At 40.7% G+C, this 9,627-nt stretch overlaps 1 long non-coding RNA gene across 1 annotated transcript; it reads left to right on the top strand.

Moving 5' to 3' along the window:
- The first annotated feature begins 2,676 nt into the window (after window positions 1-2,676).
- LOC105471581 (uncharacterized) lies at window positions 2,677-6,824 on the top strand. Its single transcript, XR_981229.3, has 3 exons — window positions 2,677-2,773; window positions 4,004-4,111; window positions 6,356-6,824. It is a non-coding gene; the product is annotated as an uncharacterized lncRNA (long non-coding RNA).
- The last annotated feature ends 2,803 nt before the right edge of the window (window positions 6,825-9,627 follow it).

Here is a 9,627-nt window from a genome sequence, read left to right as displayed (position 1 = left end):
TATTACTTTTGATAATCACTAGATATTGACATATATGACTGATTCAACAGAGTATATGTTTATCCAAGCTCCTAAAATGAAAAAAAAACCAAATATAATGTTTTTTCTAGGACCTATTAATTCATACCTCCATATTCTAACACTGCATATACACCTAAAAATGTTTTGATGGTGGATTCTCAAATTTTTAAACATTTCATTATTATTAAGACATGATTAATAATTTTTAAATATGAAAGATTCATAGATTATGACCATGTGAATATTTCATGGTTACATCTATCTATCTATCTATACAATATATAAATATGTTATAACCATATTAAGACTAAATTAGTACTTAAAATGCAACATAATACATTTGGCTCAAGTTCAAGACATCATCTCTACTTTCAAGTAGTAAAATAATTATGAAGTAATGAGTTTTGAATATGTATATACTTTGTTTTTAATAATTTTTAATGTTTCTTTTTATTAAAAAATAAAAATTGTTTTGCCACAATTTGCTTGCACAAGACCTGAAAAATACAACCATTATCCTTTGAAAGCTGATGTGAAGTGGCTACAACACACCACTAGTATGTAAAGAGACATTTTATTATATACAAGAATCTGATTGTTTAGAAATTCAAAAGGGACACATGGAGGCCATTGTTCCTCTGTTCTCCTACATCTGGGTCTTGAGCTGGGGACATGAAATGGTGACAGACTAGAACAGCTTGGCTGCAGGGTCCAGTTCCATCTGGCCTTTTCACTCACCTATCTATGTGAGCTGGGCTCAGCTGGGACTGTCAGAGCACCTTTTTGTGGCTTCTCCATGGTGGCAGTCTCAGGGTAGTCTGATTTCTTACATGGTGGCTCAGGAACATGACTTTTTCTGGTTTAGTCTCAGATGTCAAATGGTAACGCTTGTCCCACATTCTGTTGGTTGAAGCAGTCCATAAACTCATCCAGATTCAAGAGGGTGGGTACTTGGACCTTTCCTATTAGTGGAATAAACATTAAAGAATTTGAAGCCATGTTTGAAAATCACTACACTGTGCATGCAATTTTGTATTCTGCTTTTCCACTTAACATTATACTATAAACATGAAATGTCTTTCTTTTAAACATCATTTGAACACCTATTTTGCATGATCTAACTCTCCTAGCAAAATCTGTCACTCTAGATGCAAATATCAAATTACACAGCTATTGAATGGATAGGTAGGAAAAATGTAGTGTCTGTTTATATTTTATACAAGTAGTATGTTCATAATAAGGAATCATGAAAGAACAAAACTACTTCATGAACATTTAGCTTGGGAAAATTATTTTCAAAGACCATCTGCATACAGAAATACATATTTTAGCATTTCATTGAAAATTACAGGGCATATTTAATTTCATAAAAGAATATTAGATGTTTGTGTGTATTTTAGCAAGTGCAATATAATATCTTAGAACTACTAAACTGCAAAATTTCTGCTGCATCAGCCAATCCATGTTTGTGTCTACAACTTTGTCAAAAGCCAATAAAGCAAAAAAGCTTATTCATCACGCTAAGGGGTTGTAAGCTCTATTTATTTAAAATGGAGTTCAGAGATTGGCTTTTTCCATTTCGATATGAGTCGTGTATCACTTTCATTTAGTGACATCAAATGTTAAGCCTCAGTAAAACTGCCTTATAAGAGAAAAAATATGTTGTTGACTCAGTGATAAACAATTCCTAGACAAAAGAGGATGCTGGCACTGAGATTAGTTGCATAGATTTTGAAAATTTAAAAAAAAAAATCTTCTCACAATATGTCTACTTTAGAGAACCTCCTAGTTAGTAAAAAGAAATAATTCCTATTTAAGGATGCTAGACTACGATAAAGTACTATCTTATTTAAAAACCTTGTCAAAACTAGTAAACTGGAAAGAAACAAGAAACCAAACAAAAGTTTCTAAAGTGGATCTACTTTTAATGACTCTTCCTCCAAATTCATCATTTTCTTGAAATTCAACTTAGGAATGTTGCTGTTGTCAGTGACACATGCTTCATCCTAATTCTCCTTACAAAGCTAGTCACTGGGTTGTATTTTTTTTTGTCTAAGAAATCTTTTGTATCCATTTCCTCCTCATTTTATGGCAGCCACCTTGCCATCTTAGAATATATAGGAGGATAAATATTGATTTTTCTGGGCCTGAAATTGCCTTTTTAATGGAATTTAAATGCTTTTAGGTAGGATAGCTTCTCATTAAATCCTTAGCTTTCTCTGTGTTTTAGTAAATATGGTTGTGTATCAGTATGACCCGTAAAGGTATTTGAATTTGTGATGCTTTACTGTTTAAATAATCTCAGAAATAATGAAAACTACCTTGGCAATATTTCTTGCTTTTCCCTACTCACTCCTCTACACTCTGCCATAAACTTTTCACACTAATCCACACTGTTAAAAAAAAAAAAAAAAAAAAAAAAAAAAAACTACAATAAAGTTCTTTAAATACCTGTCCTCATGTGTCATTCCTCCTTTGTACTTATCCTTGATTCATGGTAGTATAATATCAAGTATGTTTTCATACTCCAGTCCTATTGAACTTCTACAAATACATTTGTTTTCTACCTCATCATGGCCTTTCCACTCAAATCAGACCTGCTGAGCCGATGCTTTATACATGCTTCAATTCATGATCTTAAAATATCTAATTTTATCTTAATTTAAGGGGTCAAGATAACCTCATCTACCTTGTTCCAGACAGTGTCCAGGGAAAGAAGATGACCAGGCATACTGTATTCTCAGCAGAACCTGTGAGTGAAATCACCCTAAAAGTGGTGGCAGGGACATTCCCATAAGAGAGTATCCCAAATAGTCCCTGAGATGGGGCTGGTTGGGGTTCCAAAGAAAGAAGTACTACATGTTGCAATGATCAGTCCAAAGTATTTACTAAAGAAACTTACAGAGTGGGCTGCAGAAATCCTTGCAAGAACATCAAGAGAAAGGAGTGTTATACCTAGTTATGTCCATGGCAAGGGGGTCAGGTTATAGACTTTATATGAGGGTTTAAGGAATTTTAAGGCTCAGAGTCAGGGCCAGTTTCTTTCAATGTTTTAGGCAACAGCCTAGATACCTTTATCATTGCCTGGGAATGTTCAGGGTTCCGGTTTGCGTTATGCCTGTTGGGCAAATCGTGCAGCTGGCTGGGTCTCAGAATGGTGAAGGAAACAGAAAGAAAGTGGAAGGGGGGATCTGGGGAACGCTAAAATCCATGCCCCTGACCAGCTCTTACTTATAATCTTATACCCACCTCTTCTGTGATGTTTTATGAGGTAGCAGGAAATGGTGAGATCGCCTGCAAGGTCCTTCTCCCTAACTTTATGAAATGTTGCAAACAAAATTTATACCAACATAAATCCAGGTGAATATAAGATCTAAGAACACAATTCCTAAAAGGCTTACTAGCAGAGCTTTCCACCAACGGCCCTTTCCTGAAAAGCATGACTTTATTGTAGACCACCAGGGTCATCCCCTCATGTGGTCAACTAGCTCTAATTGCTTTAGTAAAGGAAGGAGGAATTGATTAACTTCAGCTGATTCCTCTGGGATAGATATATAACATTAAGTTTTTAAAAGGGCACATGTGGCCGGGAGTGGTGGCTCACGCCTGTAATCCCAGCACTTTGGGAGGCCGACACGGGTGGATCACCTGAGGTCAGGAGTTCAAGACCAGTCTGGCCAACATGGTGAAACCCCATCTCTACTAAAAATACAAAAAATTAGCTGGGTGTGGTGGCAGGTGCCTGTAATCCCAGCTACTCGGGAGGTTGAGTCAGGAGAATCGCTTGAACCCAGGAGGCAGAGGTTGCAGTGAGCCAAGATGGCACCATTGCATTCGAGCCTAGGCAACAAGAGCACAACTCCGTCTCAAAAATAAAAATAAAAAAATAATAATAATAAAATAAATAAAAGGACACATGACAGCACAGCTGTCAGCATGTCCAGAGTCATTCCGTTCTGTAAGAGCACTTTCTTCATTGTAGGTTTTTCAGTGTTCAAGGCCTCCAAACCATGCTTGGTGTCGCTCAAAGCTGTGGGAAATCTTGGAAGGACTTCCACTTTCTGCATCATATCAATAAAGCCTCATGAAGGTACAAATATAGTCAACATGAAATCTCATCTAAAAAGCAGACCTACTCCACCTACCCCTCCAGATGGGTTTGTTGAGGGGGACAGGGATGGTGTCAGAGATTCTGAAGTGCACCTATGGGTTCACGGTCCAAACCACCTGGGGAAAGCCAAAGCCATAGGTTAGTACCAAAGCCACTGGCTGCCATTAAGGACAATCCAACATATTCCTGGCAAGTAGACCAATCTGTGGCGAACCAAGTGCCTGGGTCTCTAGGTATAATGGTGCATCGGCATTGGGCACATGGGGAGAAATTTAGTGTTGTTTACCTGGATGTATATAGAGTGGTTGCCTTGTTCCCAACAGATCTCTGCAACCCAGGAGAGCATCCCTGCTCTTGCGGTGAGCCACACAAAGCCATCCTGCATTTGCCTGTATGACCCCTGTTGTTGGGATGTGGTGCTCTTCAGAGCGATTCTGGCTTTGTTGCTTGCCACTCTGCAGGACATGTTCAGGAAAAAACTTACATTGTGTCCAGGGTTGCTTGGTATCATATCCAACTGCTCATGTTTGTGCGTGTGATGTCAGGGGTACCCAGGGTACTCATTTCTACCTTTGTTTAGTTATCCAGGTTTGCACAGAGTTCCAGTCTTCATCCAGTAGTTGCTCAGTCCACCGTGGAGTTGCTCACTGGCTACTTTGGAGCATAAGACACCCAGAAGTTAGATCAGCCTTGCACATGGGCTGTATGATAGGCTCAGGCAAGGAAAATAATTCTACAAGGTTATCTAAGTAAACACTAATGGGGATGATTTAGCAGCAATAGAAAAGGAAGCTCAAGCTAACAACAAAAAGATGAAAATGTATTAGAAACACATGGGGGAGCTCCTGCCCCTCTTGTATAATAAAACTGGTATTAGGTCCCTCCTCTGGAATGATCTTGGCTGATTTGGAAATCTTCCCAGGAGGGTCATATCAGACCTTCTATCCCAGTGTGGGGAGGAATTGTAGACTCCACAGTGATAGGGCTGGCTAAAATCCACTAACCAGTGCCATTCCAGTGTATGGGAGCACTGCCTGCCACTACCACTGCCTCTTACCGCGACTGTCATCAAAAAGAAAACTGAGGGTCAAGTCCAGGGTGGTGGTAGCCTCCTGCCTCAGGGGAAGAAGGATACCAGTCCAACTTGGTGGCACTTTCTATCCCAAGTCCCATCCCAGGGTTCTTTGCCTGAATGTTATGGAATAAGAGGAGCACACAATCAGAACATGCCATGTGGCACCGAGTTCTGAGTCACTGATATTTTTTTTTTTTCTTATCTGCATGACTTGCATCAGGCTCAGTTCTGTCAAGAGCTTAATGTGTTCTTTAAGAGGCCATTTTCACCTGTCTGTAAGTCCTTCTTTCTTTGAGTCGTAGAGCAGATGACACTGCCATGCAATACCCTGTTTTGTACCTAATCTTGGATTACAGAGCCTGTGAAATGTGTTTCTTGATTGTCGGTTATTGTTCTTGGTGTCCCATACATAGTTGCAAGCATTGCAGACTCTGTATAGTAAAGGTCTGATTTGTTTTTTGACGTGCAAGAGGTCACTCACACTGTCAGTGCATGTGAGTAACTATCGGTAGCCCTTTTTCTTAGGGAGTTGGCCAATATAATCTATTTTCCATGTGTCAATGCCTCTCCCTTCTCTTTTTATGTTTCTGGTGCCCCAGGGTGATAGGGAAGGGGGATAGGAAAGTGCTGGGAGGAGAAGGGCGGTTCCCTGGTGAAGGCCACACCACTGGGCCTATGCCCATGGACCTAGGTGAGGACACACACTCCTGCCTTTGCACCCAAATGTTGCATTTCCCAAGACCACCCTGGCCAGCTACGCCCCCATCCCATGCCTATAAAAAGCTCTGAAACCATAGCAGGCACAGATACAGGTGACTGTGTCAATGGTGGAGGGACACCAGGTTCTTGGCACCTTGAACAAAGAACTGGACAAAATGCACAAACAAAGCATGGACAGAATGAAGGGATTTATTGAAAATAAAAGAACACTCCAGAGTGTGGGAGTGAACCCAAGCACAGGGGCTCAAAGGCCCCTTTACAGAATTTGGGGGAGTTTAAATACCCTCTAGAGGATTCCATTTACTTTGGGTATGCCCTATATAAATGAAGAGGATGAAGTAAAGTCAATTACTCTGCATACGCCCTATGGAGAGGATATTTCCTGTCATAGCTGAAGTGTGAATTAGCCTTATGTTCCCTGCCTCTAGTTCCTATTTGCCTGCCTCAGCTGGACGTCAAGAGGAATGCACCGGCATTGGAGCACACTGCTGGATGCCAGCAGGCCATCAACTGGCTGAACGACAAGGAGTTTGGCTGGGGACATTGGAGGAGAGCTGGGCTGCTAAGCAGCTGGACTCTAGGGGAAAACCACCTTTTGCCGGCTCTCCCATCTGCTGAGAGCTACTTCCACTCAATAAAACCTTGCCCTCATTCTCCAAGCCCACGTGTGATCTGATTCTTCTGGTACACCAAGGCAAGAAACCCCAAATACAGAAACCCTCTGTTCTTGAGATAAGGCATGGGGTCCAATTGAGCTGACTAACACAAGCTGCCTACTGATGGCTAAACTAAAAGAGCACCCTGTAACACATGCCCACTGGTGCTTCAGGAACTGTAAACGTTTACCCCTAGACATGGCCATGGGGTTGAGGCCCCACAACCTGCCGGCCTGCATGCTCCCCCTAGAGGTTTCAGCAGTGGAGCACCGAAGAAGTGAGCCACACTTTCATTGCGTGCCCTGTGAGGGGGACAAGGGAACTTTTCCAGTTTCAACAGCACTTGCTGAGGACAGGTGTGGCAACGGACAGGGCAATTTTGAATTCTAGTTTTGTTTGGACACTGATAAGTCTGATTTTGGGGCCAGTTTCCAAGTAGAATGCAGCCCCCTAGGACCAACCTCATGATGTATCCAATGTGCTGTACCTGCTTCTTCGGAGTTGACTATTGATCAGGCTTGGGCCAAATCTGCTTCTATATTTCCATTAGGGAATGGTGTTGGTGAACTGCTACATGAGGCACTGTAACTTCAGCCCTTGGTGTAATCAGGCCCAAATGTCTGCCTATAACTCTACCTTTCACAACAGCCTTCCATTTATGGATTATTGATACTTTTCCCATTGATGTATTCACAAGGTTCACCTGTTTTGTGCTACAGCTGATGTGGGTCTGGCAAATTTGCAGGACTTCCCAGGAAATCAGGACAGAGAGTTACTGGATGTGGCTCTTTCACAGTCATTCAACTCTTAGCTTGTAGCTCTGTCTATTGGCTGCTATACCGTGTTCCCAATTCCAGACATAAGTTATTGGTGGTTGGTTGCCTAGCCATATCAGTCCACTTGGGTGGTTGACCCACACTGAAGTCATCTGTGTAATAAGTGGTTCCCATCTCCTTCCTTTACTTGATGGGGTTTCTCTAGGGGCAGCGTTGGGACTGGTTTTAAATCTACAGTTTATTTTACATTCCCGGCCGGGCCTGTGGTTCTATAGACAGAAGGCTAGATGGAATGTGCCCTCTCTGCTGGAGATACACATGCCACCTAAACAAAGTACTGCTTTGTGCTATGGCTAATGTAGGTCTGGCACATAGGCCATCCACCATCCACCTATCCCTTAATAGGTAAGCTGTTTTTACTTCCATTGGCAAGTCTCCAGTTAGGGCCTCTGTTTGCAAAAGAGCCTGGTAAACTCCAGGGAACCATTTTTAAGCAGGGTGTATCATTGTTTATCCCCACTGAACAACTGTAAACACAAGCCAATGGGTATTCATTGGCTACCCTCCCCCTGGAGAAGGAAAGGAACAATCTTTCCTTCTTTGGTCACAGAAACATCTAGTTCAAAAAGTCTCCTAGGCATGACCATTTATAGGGCTAATGTTTACATCACTGTCTTTTGTCCAGTAAACACTTATTCTTTAGGGCCCAAGTCTCAATGTGCCCCCTTCTTCATCAAGAAGTATAATGGCATGAGACATTAGGCCAAGTGGGGAATGAAGGGCTTCCAGCATCCTAGCAGACTTGCAGATGTTTGTAATTCTTTAACAATTTGGGGTTGTGGTATGCCTGTATCTTGCCAATCATGGCTGTTGGAAAAACCTGATACTTACCAACCAGACTATGCCCAGGAATTTTATGGAGATCCCTTACCCCTGGACTTTCTGCAGATTGACAGTCCACCTCCAGATTGTCAGTGCCCTAGAACCTTTTTTGGTAGCCTTCTGCAAAAGACTCAAATCTGTAGAAGTTCATAAAATATCATCCACACAATGTTTCCAGTCAATGACAGAAACAGCACTCAAAATGATCAGGTCTCTCACCACCAAACCACAGCAGACAGTAGGGCTATGTAATTATTTCTGGGAAAGCAAGGGATACGGATACTGTTTTGGACCAAAAGTATCTCTTAAGCCTGAATTAGCAATTTATCTTTCAAAAAAGTAATGATTCCTGAACATTTTCAGAGTCTTAAAGAAGTCTCGAGTGATTTAGAGAAAGACAAAGTAGAATGATATAAAAGATCCCATAAAGTTGATTTTTTTTTTTTTTTTTTTTTTTTTTTTTTTTGCTTTGAGATATGGCAGACAATTATGTTTCTTGAATTGTTGGCCCAACAGTGTGACCATTGTTGGCCTCCCAGGTGAAGGCAAACATGTCCTAGAACTTTGAATCTAAGGATATGCTAAATAAAGTATTTGCTAACTCCAATAAAGTGTATCATGTACCTATATTTTTCAGTGTAGCTAGACAAGAAGTCAGCCTTTCCAATATCTGAACCACACTGGGGACAGCAGCATGTATGGCCAGAGTCATCTTATTCAATTCCTGGTAATCAACCATCATCGTCTAAGTGCCATCAGCTATTGTCTGGCTGTGACTTTGGGTAAGTTAACAACTCTAATGCCTCAGTTTCCTCACCGGTGTGAGAGAGATAACAATACCATCTATCATGTGCAGTTACTCACTATTCAAACAATTCTTAGAATAGTGCCTGGCATTTAGTAAATATAACTTAAGTGTGTGGTGAACAAACACAAGCAACTGAAATGTTTATGAGTCTTCTATATTAAATATTTTTATATCTATGTTTCAAATATACTTGATGCATATATATATGTATGTATGTATGTATGTATGTATGTATATATTACATGTCCACGAGTCAGAACAGAAACAGTGCATAGCAGCCTGAGTCATATACTTTTGTTCATACAAGTGGAATTATGAAGCTCAAATGTAGAATCTCTGAGACTGACCCACTTCTGCAGACTGCTTGGTTTAGAATTGACTTTACTTAGGATGCCTTAAGACCATACTTATCATAAACAACCCCATTATATTTCTTTGGTTTTAAGAGTATCATTATTTATATAATATAAGAAATGAAGAAATAAGAGGAAAAAGCCCATTTTCTCTATTTCAATGCAGCCTTATCAAAAAGCAGATTCATTCAACCTTTCAAATACTCAGCAAATGGAATCTGAGTA

Source organism: Macaca nemestrina, chromosome 12, assembly GCF_043159975.1.
Source record: "Macaca nemestrina isolate mMacNem1 chromosome 12, mMacNem.hap1, whole genome shotgun sequence".
In the NCBI taxonomy this organism is placed as follows: domain Eukaryota; kingdom Metazoa; phylum Chordata; class Mammalia; order Primates; family Cercopithecidae; genus Macaca; species Macaca nemestrina.
The sequence above is the reverse complement of the archived record's forward strand: the minus strand, read 5'-3'. Positions and strand labels throughout refer to the sequence as shown.